Raw genomic sequence first — 19,662 nt, 5'->3', positions numbered from 1 at the left:
GTGATGGAAGCAGGGACACCCCAGGATGTATCAGCACTCCTGTTGGCAGGAATAGAGTGATAGAGGTTGATTGTGGGTAAAAAGGCTGGAAGGGTGGGCTGAGCCCAGATGCTAGGAGAACCGGAGAACCATGACAAGTTGAATGTGATTTCACAGGGCCTGGGAAGGAAGCCTCTAATGGTCTTTGAGCAGTGATGTCATGGAAACACCCAGTAATCCAGGCAAGTCTCACGGAGGCCTGGGGTAGGCAGGCAGCCACAGGAGCAGAGAAGAGGCACACTGGGGAGATTGCAACCCTTGTTCCCAAGTGGAGAGCATGTCCTTAAAAGAAGAAAGTCACACCCACAAGCCAAAGGGCCCTTTCCCCACCTCACTTTCTTCTACACTGTCTTTTACGTTTGCTAGCCTCTGGCACTATGTTGCTTCAGTACACACCAGAATGAGTGAATGAAGAAACGGATGAACAAATGATTGGATCCCAGGCTGGCAAAGAATGCCTCTGGGCACACATTAAAAGGGTGGAGGTGGGGAAGGGATGGGAGTGTAAATGGAACATAAAACAAACAATCGTTTTGTTACCACTTCCTCTGGGGCCGGGCCATGGTTTTTAACGGTGTGCAGCAGGCACACACGGTCTGGCACGCGCACATCCACACAGACACACAAAGAGCTATTAATTTACTTCCTTTGTGAGGAGTAAATAAAGATCAGGCCAAAACAGACTCCCCCAAACCGCCAGGGGGTCTCCCCAGGTGTTGGTGCAGCACTTGGCTTAGAGGAGTCACAGGTGGCTGCCTGCTCGTGTCACCCCACCTCCCTTTATGCACGTGTGGGTCTGGTTCACCAGGGAGGCCTCATGTGCAGTGAGGAAGTAGCGGAAGGGGGAGGGTGGCAAGGCAAGGCTTCCTCACCCCTCCTCCAGTGCAGGCCAGGGCAGCAAAATTCACCCACCCACCCAAGAGAGGCAGCAGTGGTACAGCACGGACGCTGGAGGGCCGTGCTGGGCCCAGCAGCCCAGCCTTAGATGCTGAATGCTGCGGGAGAGGGCTGGGCCCGGGGGCATCAGGTATATACCAACCTGTGTGGAGGTACACTCATCCTCATTATTCATGGATTCTCTATTTGTGAATTTGCCTACTCACTAACATTTTTCTGGAACTCCCAAATCAACGCTCCTGCCGCTTTTGCGGTCATTCGAGGACACGCACAGAGCTGTGAAAAATTCAAGTCACCTGACGTGCATGTTCTCAGCTGAGGTCGAACAAGGCGACGCTCTGCCCTCTTGTTTCAGCTCTTGTGCAGTAAACAAGTGTCTTTTTCAGTCTATTCAGTGCCACCTTTTCAGCATGTTTGGCCTTTTTGTTGATTTCACTGTTTAAAATGGCCCCCAAACAGTGCTGATGTGCCAATGATCCTGAGTGCAAGAAGGCTGTGATGTGCATTAGCTAAGCTAACTTCAGGTGTGAGCTATTGTGCCCTGGGCTGTGAGTTCAAGTCAACAACAGATATTAAATAAGGTGTCTTTAAACAGAAACACACATAAAACAAGTACACTGGTTGGCTGACTTAAATGTTGGGACCACAGGCTGGAAGGAACCCAGCCCTGTGTTCCCCTAGGAGCAATGGCTCAGGATTCACTAATTCAGTATTCACAGCGACTTTATAGAACATGACTATATGAATAATGGAAATTGACTGTATTTCAATATTACGATAATCGGGCAGCCATATCTCTGGCTTCCTGTGAATGCCAGTCTGCATCTACTCATCCATTCACCACCCACCACCTACTGAACACCTGCTAAGTGCAAATCTTACATTAAAAGCCAAAAATATATTGGGGCTTCCCTGGTGGCGCAGTGGTTGAGAGTCCGCCTGCCGATGCAGGGGACACGAGTTCGGGCCCCGGTCCGGGAAGATCCCACATGCCGCGGAGCGGCTGGGCCCGTGAGCCATGGCCGCTGAGCCTGCGCGTCCAGAGCCTGTGCTCCGCAACGGGAGAGGCCACAACAGTGAGAGGCCCGCGTACGGCAAAAAAAAAAAAAGCCAAAAATATGGAATGTAGACAGGACCCCTGTCCTACTGACCATCTTAACTGCAGAGATGGGGGCATGTGACTCTGAAGGTTTTATTTATTTATTTGGCCTAAATCCCTAGGTTTATATACCAGTGTTGGGGCCTCAAACTTTTGCCAAGTAGTAAGCGTGCATGAAGGGACACTGGGAGTCCACTCAGGGTCCAGGCAGGGCCTGAGCAAGACCATGCCTTAGGGAATAAAATGAGAGAGGCCAACGTGAGCAGGCTGACGGCAGGTCTGGGATGCACTAGGAGAGGAAGCAGCGGGCCAGCCAGCCCTCTGCAGAGGCGAGGGCCTGCGGCCTCTCTTCCTGGACTAGCCGGAAGGACTGCAGGGCCAAGGGGGCCCAGAGAGGAGCTCAGAGACCAAAGGCCCCAGACAGGAAGTGTCCCCACATAGATTTCCACTTCCCACGCCACCCTCTTTCCTGGGATCATAGGTAATGGGAGGAAGGATCCCACCCAAACTGGAGCACTGGAGGAGGGGCTGAGAGGAGACATGTGCCCCAGGCACAGGAAGAGAAGTCACCAACCTCACCAACTGAGAAGAAGCAATCCCACACCTAGAATGTGAGAGGGAAGTGGAACCGCCACTCCAATGCCTGCTCTGCCCCCATCCAGCCCCCGCCCAGCTGCCCCAGGACGGCACCCAGGTGAGGCCTGTCATGTGTTTTCAGGGGCTCCCTTTGGGCCTTTCGAGCTCTGAGCCACAAGGGTGGCTCTCAGAGCTGCAATGGCCTGGCCTGGCCTCTATGGGGAGGCAGAAAGGGGACAGGGAACACGGAGGGCTTGTAAGCTCCATGAGGCCAGAGGCTTTGCCTGTCTTGTGCTTTTCTCTTTCACCTGCACTGAACACAGTGCCTGGGGCATTCGAGGCAGGTGCTCACTACAGAGACACTGAATGATGAACGAATGAATGAATGAGCAAGCAAACAATGGGCCCAGAAAACTGTCCGTCAGCATCTAGAGATTCACATCTCCAGAGAGGAGAACCATTTCCCTTGTTTTGGACAAAGCTCAACCTCCTGCCTCAACTCTGTGTACTTTCTGTCTCAGAGACTGAAACATGGCCCTGAGAGCCCTGTAACCCTCCATCTCCTGAGGCTTAAGATGGTCACATCTGATCACTGAGGTGAGGGGACATGATGCTTTTCTACCCCATCTGAGAACAGCAGGGCCACCCAAAGGGGCAAGAGTCGTGTCCTTCAATGAGCCTCACCCCATCCTACAGTGCACCTGGGACAAGGGCTCTGAGGACATCCAGGGGGCTTCTGGTCAGGGCGAAGGAGAGTCAAACCCTCTACCTTTGACTAGAGATAAGGCGGGGGTGCTGGCCCCTCTGCCCTAGGCCTCCCCCAGAGAGAAGTCCATCTTAGAACATTTCTCGCACAGGTTCCATGTAGAAAAGCCATCCTCACACGTGTGACACAGGCTCTCTTGGTCCCTGCCTATCTAGATCCTGGGGCAAAGGTTCCTAATTGTCCCACAGCACCCATTTCCCCTTCTTATACCTTTCATACCAGAAGCTCCACTATGTATGATCCCCAGCCTCCCTTGCAGCTAAATGTGGTGGGGGACCAACTTTTGGCTAAAGGGATAAGGGATCTGGCAACTTGGGTGTCATGTCCTGAAAAGGAAGGGTCGTGCCCCCTCCTTCCCTTCTCTCCCTTCCCACTGGCTGGGTCATGGACCCAGGGGATGTGGTGGTGCGCCGTCTTCAACATCAAAGGGCCTGGACAAGCAACAGCCTGGGAGGAGTGTGGGTCCCCAACACACAAGGGGTCCGATCGCCTACCAAGGCTTGTAGTGAGAAATTTCCCTTTTGTTTAGGCGCCTGGTTTGGGGGGTCTCTATTACAGCAGTCTAACCTCTCCCAATGCCTATCACAGTCCCTTCGTTGGTGCCAGGTGCCAATGGGTAAAATGTGTAAGAGGGACTTTCCTCATCAGCATCTTCAGCCCTTCAGCTCCGCATCACCTCACTCCATCAGGTCTGCTTTCCCAAGTGTCAGAGAGGACCTTCCAGGGAGACAGGACACCTCCTGGAATGCCACCCCAGCTAACACAAAGGAGGTGAATGTCTCCCTCACTCACAATACATAATTCATTCCTCCCGCGGACTGACCACTTCTCAAACTCTCTCCTTGGTGAGAAAAGACTCTTCTATGCTCAGGGACCACTGTACCTTATCAGGCCAGCTCTGTCCTACAGGGAAGGCAACGAGGAAGGGCAGCAAATCTATGTAATCTTGGACAAATCTCTTAGCCCCTCTGAGCCTCGGTTTCTTCCTTTATAAAATGTGGATAATAATCATTGTTTACAGGTCTGTGGAGAGAACTCAAGTTTACATATCTATAAAGTGCGTAGCAGCGTGGCTGACACAGAGTGGGTGCTCACTAAACCACGGCTGTTACTGCTGTGGAGCTAAATATTGAGGACACAGCTGGAGGAGAGCCCTGAGTGACCTCCCCAGTGGAGGGTGGCTGGAAAGGGAGTGAAAGAGAGAGTTGGGGAGAAGAGACCACGGCCGTAAAGAGGAAGAGAGAGGCAGAGGTGGAGGTGCTATCAGCGGAGAGGAGGGGAAAGGGCTCAGTGATGCCCACATTGGACGAGAGGGTGGAGGCCACAGCTGTGGTGTCTATCAGCTGCCTCTAGCTCACACAACCCCTGGGCCCATCTCACACGGTCTCTACCCAGCACTTCTGTCTGGGTTGGCCACCCTCACTGCCACTGCCATTGTTGCCGCACTGTCAGCTGCTGCGTCTTGCCTCATCTTCCTTCCTGTCCCTGATAGGACAGAAGAAGGGGACGGGAAGCAGCTGCCTTGCCCAGCAACCACTCAAGCCCTGTGGGCTGGAGCGGCCCAGGGTGGTTAAGAGCCAAGGCTCTGCAGACAGACAGGCTGGATTCTGTCCCCCACTCTAGCCCCTAAGAGCTGATGACCTCAGCAAGTTATGTGGCTTGTCTAATCCTTCAATTTCCTCGTCTGCACAAAAGGGATAATAGGGCTGCTGAGAGGAAGGAATGAGATCATGCGTGGTGAGCACCCAGCACAGGGTCTGGCACCATAGCAAGTGTTTAATGAATGGTAGCGACCCTCAGGCATGTAACCCACGCAGGCACACAGAGCCCTGCGCTCAGAAAGGTTCCACCCTTGGTTTAATGCTCTCTTGCCACCATCTTGAAATTCTTAATAATTTTTGAACAAGGGGCTCTGAAAATTATGTAGTGGGTCCTGGCTAGTATATACACTGAGTTGGCTGGCTGTGGGTGACTATGCAAGGGGGGGGGGTTGCCCATCAATCTGCTGGAGATGTGGGACATTAGAGGGCTTTGGTGACCTCAAGGGAGTCATTTAAGTGGAGTGATGTGGGATTCTGCCAGGTTGCCTGCAGTTAAGGACTGAGAGGGTGGTGCAACCCCCACGCACACCCTCCCTGGGCATTGTGGTGGGTAGGGGTGCCCTCCCCTCAGGCAGCCAGGCCAATGGGCAGCCTGGGGAGCCCCCCACTACCTTCCTCTTTCAATCATCCTCCCACCAAGTGCAAAGGTGCCCGATGAACGTCAGGGCCAACACCCACCCATCTGCCCCCCTTGGTTTTATCCTTTGTAGGGGAGGACAGAGGCCACGTACAAGCTCAGGAGGATAGGAGTTATGTCCAGAGTCCCTGCATCTTTGGGACATGGAAGTACTACGTGGTGGGAACCAGCGCTAGCCTGAAGCCCCTCAGCGCCCAGGTCCAGCTGAGTCTCACTGTGCAGGTTGGAACTGGAATGGGGGTGACATAGAAGAAGGGTGTTGATGACTCCTGGTGGCCCGAGGGGTTAGCCCAGCCCCAGGAGAGGGAAATATCTGCTCCTTCTAGCTCCTTGATTTTAAATCCCAGGTTAGCACATCTATCAAGTGGTCTGGGGTAGTAACTTGAAACCTCAGGAGACAGGGAGACTTGCAGGGGGTTCCGTGGAGCTGGGGGTCCCCCTGGGCACTATGATGAGGAATGACCCCCTCAGGTGGCACATCTTGTACTTGCTGTCTGTCTCCCCTACTGCACTGTGAGCTCCTGGAGGGTTGGGCTCACCCACAGTGAGAACCAGATGTTGCAGACCTAGCCATCAAGACCACTGCATGCCCTCCTCCCATGCACCCCACGCTGCCTCAGGTCCTGCCTCAGCTTCCCCAGACTCGCCACCACTACCACCACCACCCTCTTCTGTTCCTGGGCCTTCCTGGAGTAGCCCACGTGTGAGTCTGAGGGTGGCCCAGGCTGGCAGGTGGAGCCCGGCCCTGGATGAGGCCTCTCTTCATCCGCCTCCGGCCACCTGTCCGGGGCACTCACTCCCTTCCAGACAGCTGGAGAGCGGCCCTGGAGCCTCTGGTTAAGGGAGGGGAGTGAGTGTGGGAAGTTCTAAGGGACCTGAGCCAAGGCTGCGGGGAGGCCCTTCTAGCCGATGGGGATGCTGAGTGTGCATGTGTGGGGTGGGGTGGGCGAAGGCACTCGGGAGAAGTGAGAATTGGGGGTGGGGTCAGAGAATGGAATGTGGAGTTCATTCTCCTGGGGGCACAGCTGTGTATTTTGATCTTCTCCGTCAGCTGCAGCATATTCCTTATCTTGGGGCTCAATCCAGACTCCACCTCCTTCTCTGTTGCTGAGCTGCAGAAGGCAGATACTGTGGGATACAGCCGGCACCCTGCTCACTACCTTAGCTCCCCGCTGCTCCAAGCTGCTAAAAGGGACAAGGAGCAAGCAGCACCCCCGCCCCAAAGAAAGACCTGCTGCCTACTTCAGATCCATCCTGTGCCCGTCCATGGGTAAGTGGATCTTGAAAGTCAGTCATCTCACATTAAGACCCACCCCCAAATGCCAAGACAACCCAAGTTGTCACCCCAGAGTTGCCTGGATATTTCAGCTTTACAGGTGCCATAGAACTTGAAGGGTCGGCAGATAGCGCTGCTCAGCTGGGAACTTGAAGCAGAGGCAGCTGTCACCTCCCAGGCCACACCAGGCCATCCTCTGGGCCGTCACACTGCATTCCTTGTGCCAACTTTTTACGTGGCACCTAATGTCTCCAATGAGATGCTGTGAAAATAATAAGACTGATTTTCTATATACTTATGGAAACACAACTCATGACTTTTTTTGCATTTCTCTTGTTATTGCAGAACTGGAACATTTAGAAAAGGGGAAAAAGTAGAAAAGAAATCACCCATAGTTCTACTGCCCTCAAAAAACAACTGCTGTTCACATTTTGGTATATTTTCTTCCAGTCTTTTCTCTATGTGTGTATATGTGTGTATGTGTGTAAAACATACAGTTGTAAATGTATTGTATGTATGCTTTTGCATCCTGATTTTTTTCCTTAACATTAACATATAGGTAATTTCTGTGATGCCACATGTTTTTGCAATTGGACGTTTTTAATGGCTACCTAATATTCCATTTACTGGATGTAGTATACCTTGCTTAACCATGCTCTATTGGGAGGCATTTAAGTTGTTCCAATTTTTTGTCACTGTACATAATAACACCCTGATGAAAATCATCATGGACAAAATTTTTTCCTACATTTAGAATTACTTAAATTAGGATAGAGCCTGGAAAGTAGGATTTCTAAAGCAGAGGGTCAGAATATTCTGGAAGCATTTGATTTGATACCTTTAGCCAAACTGCTTTCTGAAGGGAGAATTTACCACATGGCAAGGTCACCAACAGGCAAGAACACAGCCATTTAGGTCTACCATCGTGTAGGGCCACCACTCACTGTTAGGTATCTTTTTATGTGCCTAAGTCGTGCTCCCTTTTGTAGACTATTCTTTTTTGGCTGCTAAATACACGGTCCCCTTTCCAACAGCACTGTCACTTCCTTTCAGGAGGTTACCTCTCCCCTAGTGCAAATCCAGGAGCCAGCCCGCCTGACCTGCAGCTCAGAAACTGGAGCGGGCGGCCCGTCCATTCCCACCATGCTGTCCGTCCTTCTGCCCAGCCCTCAGGCACTTTGTCATTTTCTGCTCATTTCCAGTTTTCCAGCCTTTCTGGTGAGTCTATGGGTTCCCAACCTTCTTCCAGTAAATTCCCTTTGCCTTACATTGGACAATCTGTTTGTGTTGCTAACAGAACCTTGAAAATACTGATACTTGGCCAACTTAGCGTTTTTCAAATTGCAAGTCAGGATGCTTTACTGGGTCATGAAGTCATAAAGCTAATCTTGACCAGCATTTAAAAAAAATGAAACAACAGAATAAAAAAGAAAATATCAAAAAGTACATCCTCTGGAGTGAGGGGAAGTATTGCTTAGTGAATGAAACTTGTTTTACGCATGTGTGTTTGTGTGCAATCGTATGAAATAGGTTAAAATGAAGACATTTCTAATTTTGAAAAACACTGCCCTAATTGAACTTGAGTTACTTGCAAATAAAGAACAATCAAGACCAATCTGTCCTAGATGTTTTTTATATTTCTCCCCAAATCTTTAGTACCTAGGAAAATGGACTTCTTTGCCAAGAGAACAGTATATTTCAAGGTCCACCCACTATTTTCTCTCTATTAATAGCCTGACATCTCCTCCCACCCTTTACTTGATGATACTTAATGATAATGGACATCTTTTCCTCTTGGTCTTTAAATTTCTCTTAATAGCACCAATATTCTGCCAGCCCCGCAGGCTGAAATATCCTGGGGTAGTCCTTGAATTCGCCTCCATTCATTTACTCACCACCTACTGTAGCCCAGTAGGAGAGAAGGCGAGCTAGCAGTAAACTGCAATACACGGCAACATACTTCATCTTAGAAGTACACATGGTAGCTAACAGGGGAAGGGCAGGGCCATTTCACAGGGCGGATGACTCTTCATACCTTCCTACCAAATAATTACTAAGTTCTGTTGCTTCTACTTTCAAAATATTTTGCCAAATCGCCCCCTTGTTTCCATTTCTACTGCGTCACCCTAGTTTCAATCTTTTTTATTTTATGTAGACTCTTGCCTACTGCCCTAGAAATCAGTTCTGATCATGTCGCTTCTTTGCTCAAAAGTCTTCAATGGCTCCCACTACCTCCTAAATAAATCCAAACTCCCCAACCCAACACTGTTGATTTGGCTCCTCCACCATCGCCCCGAAATTTCTTTCCAGCTCCATGTCCCACTATGCCCCTGGAACAGGTCCACAAGGTCCTCTCTTCCCAATCACCTATCTGTGTGAGGCCCGATTTTCTTCATATAAATTGACCAAAACAACATATTGCAACAGACTGAAGTAGAAGCAGATAGGAGAATCCAGCTGTCTTCTATTAGGCCAAGCATTAAAGAGATTTGTGAAAAATGTAAAACAAGGCCACACTTCAATTTTCTTTTCTTTTTTGGAAAATATAGTTATTATCTTATAAAATATATGCTGCTGTGTTAACATGCAATGATTATTTTATTGTTACTTTAAAGGAATTAATAAATATGTTTAAAATTTCTCATTTAACATATTTTTATTAGAAATCAAATGTCAATAGCTACAACTTTGAAAAGTAAAAGCTCTTTGGGATCCTCAATAATTTTTAAGGTGTTTAAAGTGTTCCTGAGACTAGAAAGTTTGAGAACTACTGCCTGTGATCTAACATGTCAGTTAAAGCAGACACAGGGTCTCTGAAATGCCCCTGCCCTCTCCCCTTTCTCATGTTTTACTTCCCTGCCCCAGTGTGTTGCTGGCGATTTTAAACCATTAAAGAAACAAAAAGTGGTCATATGAAGAATAATTATTCTTTTTTTTTGCGGTACGCGGGCCTCTCACTGTTGTGGCCTCTCCCGTTGCGGAGCACAGGCTCCGGACGCGCAGGCTCAGCGGCCATGGCTCACGGGCCCAGCCGCTCCGCGGCATGTGGGATCTTCCCGGACCGGGGCACGAACCCGTGTCCCCTGCATCGGCAGGCGGACCCTCAACCACTGCGCCACCAGGGAAGCCCAAGAATAATTATTCTTATAGAAATAATAGTGATTATAGAAACAGCCGCTAGTTATTTTAGAATAATAATAATATAAAGAAGAAATAAACCTAGGGAAATCCCTGGCGTTCCAGTGGTTAAGACTCCACGCTTCCACTGCAGGGGGCACGGGTTCAATCCCTGGTTGGGGAGCTAAGATCCCACAAGCCATGCAGCACAGCCAAAAAAAAAAAAAAAAAAACCAGAATAAATAAGCCAAATAATTGCCATAGAATTAAGAATAGAAGAATGAGTACATCTATACGATGGCTTTCAGTAAAAAACCAAACCCTCAGATATTCAGAAAAGTAAAAAGATGCAAAAGCAACCACCATGTAAAATTGCTCCTGAATATTCTCCCATCAAATCCACTCCTTTTTCATTTTCTCAAATGTCACCTCCAGGACTTTCCTGGTGGCGCAGTGGTTAAGAATCCGCTTGCCAGGGGCTTCCCTGGGGGTGCCCCGGTCCGGGAAGATCCCACATGCTGCGGAGCGGCTGGGCCTGTGAGCCATGGCCGCTAAGCCTGCGCGTCCGGAGCCTGTGCTCCGCAACGGGAGAGGCCACAACGGTGAGAGGCCCGCGTACTGCAAAAAAAAAAAAAGAATCCACCTAACAATGCAGGGGACATAGGTTCGATCCCTGGTCTGGGAAGATCCCACATGCCGCGGAGCAACTGAGCCCGTGTGCCACAACTACTGAGCCTGCGCTCTAGAGTCCGCAAGCCACAACTACTGAGCCCACGCACCGCAACTCCTGAAGCCCACGTACCCTAGAGCCGGTGCTCCATAACAAGAGAAGCCACCGCACCGCAACGAAGAGTAGCCCCTGCTCGCCACAACTAGAGAAAGCCCACGTGCAGCAACGAAGACACAACTCGGCCATTAAATAAGTAAAAATGGCATCTCTGAGGAGAAATTCCTGGTTCCATCCACAAGCAACCGCTCCTTCCTCCAGATTCCCACAGTACTGTCACTCAAACCTTTCTCGCAACCCAGGGAGCCCATAAGAGCCCATAAGCGAATGCATACTGAATTCCTAAATGTGCACATTTAACTACCACAAATCCAGTATTATCTACTGGAGGAGATACCAACCAGCCTCAGAAACTCACGTATTGTTCATACAATGTGGGCCCTTCCCCAAGCTCAGCATAATCTTCCACCAAAGACTCTGCCACCTGTCCCAATGAAAACTGGCTGTGCTGGAGATCCTTAGAGATGGGAGAGAATGCCCAAGCCATGCATACTGTGTTTTAGGAGCAGTTTAAGGGGACTTAAATAGTAATGTTGACATGTATTTTGTTTTTACACTGACTGTGAACTCAACACAGCATAAAATGTGGCTCTACTGTAAATGAGGAATGGACAAGACCTCTGGGGCTTATAGATGTTGTTGGAGGGATATGCCAGGTGGGTGAACTCACGAGTCCTACACAGTCCTGTCCTCTGGGCAGGGTGTGTGGCCTCCACCCCGGTCTGGAGCTGCTGCCTGTTTTGGGATGGAGTATCTAGAAGGTAAAGGTTGCAGGCCCAGCACCAGGACCCAGCTTAACCACCAACTCCAGAGGTGTGCCCGCAGCCACTGTCCTGGTGGCACACCCCTGCCAAGGAAAGAAAGGAAAGGAAAATGAGCATGGAGGGGGGAGGGGAGGGAGCTGGAGGAAAAGCTTGTTTGCACCATGTTGCAGTTAAGGCAGCTGTGGTCGGGCTGATTCATCCAGGGTGCCCCAGAAAGGTCAGGGCCCCAGCCCCACCTAGCAAAGCTCACATCGCCACCACCCACTCCTGCTTCCTGGGTAGTGTGCAACACCTGACCTGCCTGCTGGGGCAGGGCAGGGCCCTCCTTGCTCCTTCCCTGCCGTCTTGATTGGCTTAGGAGACAAGCCTGCAGCTCCAGCCAGGAGCACTGAGGGATAGAGGAGGCCCCGGGCTTGCCTGGGGGATGCGTATCCACACCATCACACCTCCACACAGATGTGCAGATCATACACAAACACACTGTCACACACAGGCAGTTCGGGGGCCTACCAGCCTGCTCTCCCCGGTCCTGATGCTGTGTTCAGGACATCTCAACAGGGAACTTGGGGTCCCCTCACACTCCCCCTGGTGGGTGGGCACTCCTAAGTGCACGCGCACACACATACACACACACAGAGTGCGCATGAAAAGTCTGACTCCAGTCAGGGTTCTTTCAGCACTGGGCTCTCAACACTGGCTGTATGACCCTGGGCAAGTTACTTAACCTCTTTGCCTCAGTTTCTCCATCTGCAAAGTGAGGAAACCTCGGAGGATTCTTGTGAGGAGTAAATGAGAAATGAGTTAATAAATATGCATATTTATTATAAACTTATTTACACATGGTATATATTATACATAGGCACTTTCCACAGTCACCGGCACATGGAAGTACTGTGCAAACATATGCGCTTATTACCCCCAACGTCTTCACTGCCACCTGCCTGTGAAGAAATGAGGGTTCGGAGAAAATCCACACAATAGATTCCTACAAGGAATACCAAAAATGACTCCTAGAAGCTGCGATAGAGGAGAAGCAGGGGAGATGCAAGACTTTTGAGGACCACCCAGGAAGCACCAAGCTCATGTCCAATGGTTGGGAAGAGTTTTGAGTTAGAACCCAAGAGGCTGGGCCCCGGGCAGAAAAAGACTTGGAGACCAAGAGATCCAAGAGGAAAAACTCAGCCTGGTCCTAAAGGTAGAATTCTAAGAAAAGGTGGTGGCTGCCCCTAAGACCAGCAGGTACCAGCTGACTGGAAAGAAAAAGAGAGAGGGCCTGGGAAAACGACTCAAATGTTCTACATCCTGGCCTACGCTCAGCCATCCAGCACATCTGAGAGTTTGTAACCCCAAGATCCTTACTCACTGGGATGAAAATAGATTCCACCTCTGAACAGTCTCCAAGTTTGTGGTTCTATAGTAGATACTGCTTAGAGAAAAGGGAATAGGGCTGGAAGGAAAGGAAAAAGCAGCCCTGACTCTCAGAGGCCTGGTGTTGGGAGGAAACAGCACTCTTCCCCTCCATAATCCAAAGACAGCTTGTGATATCCACTTGCCAGAGAAGAGTAAATCCTCCCCGGCGTCTTATTCCAAGCTGATTCCTCAGCACCCAGCAGAGTGAGCTTAATAAACCAGAGCTCAGGAAGGAGAGTCTGTGAAGGACAGACAGGGGAAGGCAGCCTCGGGGCCTTCTGTGCCCCATCCTCCCGTCCCCTGGCCAGTCCTCTCCTCCTCCCACAGCCTCTAACACCTCCAGCTGGAGCCCAAGTTGGAGCCCAAGGTCTGCATCTGTCAGAGGCCCTGCTCCGGCTTCCTTTCCCAGAGCTCGGGGCCCCCAGAGGAGGGGCCAGGAGACGCAGCCTGGAGGGAAGAGAACAGAGAACAGAAGGCAGGACGAGCTGCAGCAGACGGCACTGGGGCCAGAACTGGGAGTTTCTGTCCCAATTTCAACTATTCTGTCCAGTTGTCTGACCACAGGCCAGAACTGGTGGGTTGATTTTTATTCTAGAAAAGAGGATGAGATGAAGTCATTGGTGGGATGGTGAGGAAAGAAACCAGGGCTGCCCCCTTGTTTTTGGATAGCCCTCCATGCCCAGCCCCGGGAGCTCAGTCTGCGAGATGATCGTGATGGTGATATGATGGCGACAGAGGTATCACATATAAGGGTCTATGACCTGTTTGGCACTTGGCAGGGCTTTGAGTGTATTAACTCCTAAGCCTGGTGCAGAGCGTGGGCCCTGAAGCCTCGGCTCCTTACCCTGTGTATCCACTCTGTGCCTCAGCTTCCTTGTCTGTAGAGACCTAATGATAGTACCTCTCTCACAGAGCTGCTGTGAGGACACAAAAATTTCACACCTGGCAAGGGAATCCCCTGGCAGAGTCCAATGGTTGGGACTCCACGCTTTCATTGCCGAGGGTGCAGGTTCAATCCCTGGTCAGGGAACTAAGATCCCACAAGCCACACGGTGCAGCCAAAAAAAAAAAAAGAAAAGAAAATTCTACAGTGAAAAAAGATCACAGCTGGCATATTGGAAGCACTCGACGAATATCAGTACGATTAATCCTCACAACGAGCCAGTGAGGTAGGGACTACAGCTGCACCCACTTGACAGGTAAGGAAACCGAGTTTCACACAGCCAGGAAGAAGCCAAGCTAGGACTCAAACCTGGGTGGTTTCTGCACAGAGCACAGGCCCTCTGAGCCACTCCATGAGAGAAAGCACGGATTAGTGGTCATGTGTACAAACTTTACAGCCAAATGGCCACGTCAGACTTCCAGTTCGGCCACTGTCCTTCTGTGTACATGGAAGCCACCTGCTTAACCCTCGGTGCCTTGGTTTGCTCTTCTATAAAACGGGCCTCTTGCCTGACAGGGTTGTTTTTGGCGGGTGGTGGGTAGTGAGTTCCTAAGTGCTTGAAACATGCTGGTTATGGCCTTGCTCTCTGGGTCTGGCCTCTATGGCGCCCTCTGGCCACAGGGCTTGGAACTGCACTCTCTGTCCTGGCACACGCAGGGCCCTGCCTGCTGTGCCCCTGGGGCCCCAATGGCCCTGGGCCTTTCTAAGGGGCGGTGAGGGTTGGAGGGGGGCAGAGAACAGCAAGCAGATCTGAGTCAACAAACGAGGCACCAGGCAAGCCCTCTGCTGCCCCTCCTTCCTAGGGACAACGTCTAGGCCCCTGCTGTCTCTCCTTAGGAGTGGCTGTCCTGGGGTTGTTTAAGCAGGGTGGGAGAACTGGTCAGGCCGCTGAGGGCAAATAGTTTCCGAGAGGTGCGGCTTTCAAGTATCTTAAAAGAGATGACATGACATGGGTGTCATGCCCTCGAATGCTAGGAAAGGCCATGCCCATGAGGGCTGCGGGTCTTACCCTCTGCTCCTGACACGGATCCTTCTATTTCAGAGCAAAGGAAGGTCAAGGAGGGGGAAGCGAAGGAAGGGAGGGAGGGGAACCCTTGACCTGGGGAAGGGAGACTGCCCCAGGGGCGGAGGCCTGCTTGTTCTGGCCTGAGCCCAGAAGAAACCTGAGAGCGCATTTTACAGGGGCTGTGCTGGGTCAAAAGTGGCTCTCTGGCCCCTGGCGTGTAGATTGCTGAGGAAGGGGTGGGGGATAGGCCCCAGGAAACCAGCTGGTGGCTGAAGGACCAGGTGGCGCTCTTCACCCCATCCAGCAGCCCTGGAGCCACACACTGGGCAACAGCTCCACCTGGTGGACAGATGGGGAGGGAAGCCGGTCAATAATCACATGGGAGGCTTAGAGGTGGAAGGGGCTCTGAGGCCTTACTTGTTCACAGAAGCCCCTCCCAGGCATGTGCTCTAGACTCCCCTAGATGAGGAATTCACTTCTGCAGAAGGGGATTAGGCAATTATTTGTTAGAAAGTGCTTATGTTTTTTGGAAATCTGTCTCCACCAGTCCCCTAATTGGGGGCTACCAAAGGCAACCTTTCAAATGTTTGAACACAGCTACAGTATCCCTCCCAAATCTTCTCCCCATTTGCTTCAAAATTCCAGTTTGGCCTTAACCTTTCACCCACTACATCTTCCTTTCCCTTGGGTATCTTTTTTTAATATATTAACTTCCAGAGAATCTCTCTTCCAATTCTATACCCAAACCACTCCCCACACACACTAGTAGCACCATTTTAAAACATCTTTGGATCTCAACCTCCTATTGTGCAGGGTCTGATATGTTGGGGAAGTTGATGCTCTAATTTGAGAATTAAATAGATGTCAAGAGCACAGCCTCTGAAGTCAGATAGACCAGTGTTCAAATCTGGGCTCTGCCACTTACTAGCTGTGTGACCTCAGGCAAGCTTCTAAGCCTTTCTGAGCTTCAGTTTCCTCATCTATAAATTGGGAATAGAGGCATTTACTACCTGGAGTTACGGTGAATATCAAATGAGATAAGGCAGGTAGAACACTTAGGACAGCTCCTGGCAACATCATTCAGCTCCTACGTGGCCATTATAACCACATTTTTCTCGTGTTTGGGGCTGTAGGGAGCGCTTTGGGGAAGAGTAAGGTGAAAGGGCAGAGAGGAGAAAAGAAGACTTTGTGGAGTTAGCCTTTCCCATCTAGCACAAATCCCAGGTGAAATCCAACAAATGAGTACCTTGTTGCAATCCCATTTCCAGGGGTGTCTGACCACCTCCACACCCTCACCGACCCACACATAAACACACACACACACACACACACACACACACACACACACACACACGCATAAACACGGGCGGGCCTTGACAGTTCTTTGACACTCAGAGGGTTTAAAATTTAAATGTCTTTGAAGGCAAGAGAAACACACCAAAATAAACACACCTCCAGCCCAGCAGAGAAAGGGAAACTTGGCAGGGGCCCCAGAACTTTCCCCACCCCCAGCCCTCCCTAAACTTCCTCTTGTGGTTTCTCAAGAGTACAACCTGTTCTCAACCTAGAGAACAGCGCCTGGGGCAGGGGGCTGGGGCTTGCTGAGGCTTCCATCGCACCCCACCCTATGATGAAAAGGAAGGAGGGTGTCTGTGTAGAGGAGTGGCCTAGAGGTCCACATAGTTCTGACCTTCACATCCCGCTTACCAGTGATATCGGTGTGGCCGCCCTCTACCCTCAACTCCCAGCATCAACACCCATCCCCCCAACCCACACCCCTCCCTCAAAGGCAGAGGCTAGAGGTAGTTTGACTGCAGGCAGAGAAGGACAGCCTCTGGGCCTCCCCAGATCTGTTTAGAGGGCTAATGTGAGAAATCTAGAGTTTCAGAAAAGTAGTGGAAAAATGGCTGGAATCCATGGAACCTCTGCCCTGTGGCCCGGCTGGCATCATGGGCAAGTCCCAGTCTGCCTGGAGGGATGGGGTCAGATGCATGGATGCAGCTTTGGGATGCAGCTTTGGGATGCAACAGCTGTGAGGAAGTAAGGTGTGCATCTTAAGATTGCTTCTACTCCCTGACCATCTTCCTTACTCAGCTACAAAGCTGGATTGTTCCCCTTGGAATCTAGAATATGAGGGTCTCTGCTCTTAAAGATTCCCAGCAAAAGAGGTATCTTGGTTTCCCATCTCCCCAGATTCTGGCACATCACCTCCATGCATCTTTCTTGCATGAAACCTTGGTTTGTTCCTCTTGGTGACTGAGGCTTACTCAGGAGAAAACACACACACACACACACACACACACACACACACACACACACACACACACACACGGCCATTAGGAAAGGATACCAGCTCTGTGTAGTCTCCACAACTCCAGGCCTGCTGGGGCTCCCTGTAAACAGCACCAGTGCCCACACTCAGCTAACAGATTGCTCTCCTCTGTATCTCCCGAGACACAGGACCATAGCCTCCCTTTTGGAAATTCCTAAGCCCCTGGCTCAAGGGCACATTCCATATGGTCAGTCAAGGAGGCAGGCTAGCCAAATGGTTAAGAACAGGGTCTCCCAAGTCAAGTGACCCGGGTTTAAATCCCAACCCTGTCCTCTTTAGGAAAATTATCTCCTCCATGCCTGAGTTTCCTCATCTATAAGATGGAGATAAGCCTAGTGCTTACCTCATAGAACTGTTAGGAGGATTAAATGAGACATTACACCTAAAACATTTAGAAGAGTACCTGACAGTGCTATATAAGCCTTAGCTAGTATTCTGAACCTTTGAAGGAAGGAAATGGGAAAGAAAAGACACTTGGGATCATGGAGATCATGGTCTCAAGGACGGATCCTGCTGGAATTCTCAGATATGCTTTTGCTCCTAAGTTCCAGGGGAGTAGAAGCTCTGACTTGTTTACCATTATATCCCCAATATTTAGCCTGTGCAGACAGTGCAGCCACAGCAAACAGGTGGTGAAAGAATTCACCATGTCAGCCATCTCGCAAATGAGCCTGGGAATTGAAAGAGCAGAAGAATCTTCAGGAAAGCAATGGTAGATCCAGTTCTTTTCACTCATGTCTAGTTCCAAAGAGAATTGAGGTGGGGGGGGGGGCAGAGAGCAAGGATTTGTTAGAAGAAACAGTCCTAGCAACCAGGGATGGGGGGCGGTGCCCCAGGATTGTATGACTGTTACATCACCCTGGGGTAGACTCTCCCAGCTGCACCTAGCTGGGAATTTCTGGGGTCTTTGGGACCAGCCCAGAAACATGCCTTTCCCTGAATTCATCCAGTTCATTCCTATCTCTTCTTCAGGTCTAGACAGTGGGTTAAAGAGAGCAAGAGCTGTTTCTGGGTCCCTATTGTTTCCCAACTCCCAACACCACAGTCAGGGTTCAGTCCAGCTCTGCAGAATAAGTTCCCACAAAGACTTCCCCCCACTTCTCTGCCTGGTGACTATTCATCATTCAGAACCAACTCAAATGTCCTCTTCTCTCTGAAGCCTTCCCAGCCACCCCAACGTGACACTTCGTCTCTGTTGTTCTATGACTCAGGCGAGATCACTGTGGATGAATAACATCACTGCACGCTCAGCATCCCAACCAATCCCACACACAGTAGGTGCTCAATGTTTGCACATGAATACATTAAGGCTCCCTCAGTAACAGCAACCAATTTCTTTGGTTATTCCTCTTGTTGACACATTAAAAGACACAGAAGAGGGTAAGGCCATCAGTTGCGTACCCATCAGACACCAGAGGGACCGCCACTGAGAGGTCCCTCTTTCCAGTCCTGTCCTCTGGCCTACTCCCTCGGCCCTGGCTGGCAGGATGACCCCAAGGCTCCCTGCCCACACGGCTTCTGCCCTCCTTCCGCCTCCCACCCCATCTCTGAGGTATGAAGAATGACAACAGACAGCCCAGTGAGGTCACTGGGCTTCCAGATCAGCTTGGAGGGTGGCTGTGCAGACACAGAGGAAGCTCAGGGCTTTGGGGGGCTTCTCCGCCCTTCAGCCACGTGCAACTCAGAAAGAAACTGACCCGAGCTTTGAGAGACAACCGGGAGGTGACGAGGACACCATGACCTCCTTAACCCCTCCACCTCAGACCCCCCGCCCAGGTGTCCAGCCTCAGCTTGGAGGCCCCAGCGAAGAGGGCAGACGCTGACACCCATCTGTCTTGGCTTCTCCCGCACTCGAGCCTACCTCCTCGGCAGGTGAGCCCCCCGGAGCACCGACTGTGGCTGCACACACTCTCTCCCGCCGCCTCTCGCTTCTGTCTTTGGGGACATGGGGAGGGGGTCGCCACCTCCAGCCACGGCGAGGGGCGTGCACCCCTCCCCCAGGCGCCCAAACAGAACCAGTTTCCACCGCCGCAGGCGCGGCGTGTTTACAAAGTCGCCGCCGCGCCGCCAATCCCGAGTTTAAAGCTGGGCAGGAAGTGGGGAAGAGGGGGCGGGGGAGACAAAGGGGCTGGGTGCTCCGCTCAGCTAAGGTTTGGGCCCCGACTCCTCCCGGCGGCTCAGCCTGCGCAGCGACCCCAGCCCGCACATCCCGCTGCACGTTCCCCCGGTGAGGGGCGGGGGTGCCCCCCAGCCGCAGGTGCGCCCCGCGGATAGGCGCGGCGCAGTTTTCCAGACATCTGCCTGTGAGCGTTTTCCACTCATCCACTCGCCTCTCAGGAAATAAATAACATTAGGCGCTGCTTCTTGACCTCTTACTCTCCGTCTGCACAGTGATAGACCCTTTGAGTGTAT

At 51.2% G+C, this 19,662-nt stretch overlaps 1 protein-coding gene across 1 annotated transcript in view; it reads right to left on the bottom strand.

Annotated features, from left to right (window-relative positions):
• The window catches only part of CCND3 (cyclin D3), an 82,106-nt gene extending 62,864 nt beyond the window's left edge, over nucleotides 1–19,242 (bottom strand). The window contains exon 1 of the mRNA XM_060021830.2: nucleotides 19,112–19,242. The gene's annotated coding sequence lies outside the window, so the exon portion shown is untranslated. The remainder of the gene's footprint in view (nucleotides 1–19,111) is intronic.
• Nucleotides 19,243–19,662: the final 420 nt, after the last annotated feature.

Source organism: Delphinus delphis, chromosome 10 (genome assembly GCF_949987515.2).
Source record: "Delphinus delphis chromosome 10, mDelDel1.2, whole genome shotgun sequence".
Lineage (NCBI taxonomy): Eukaryota > Metazoa > Chordata > Mammalia > Artiodactyla > Delphinidae > Delphinus > Delphinus delphis.
Note: the sequence above shows the minus strand (reverse complement) of the source record. Positions and strands in the feature narration are given on the sequence as shown.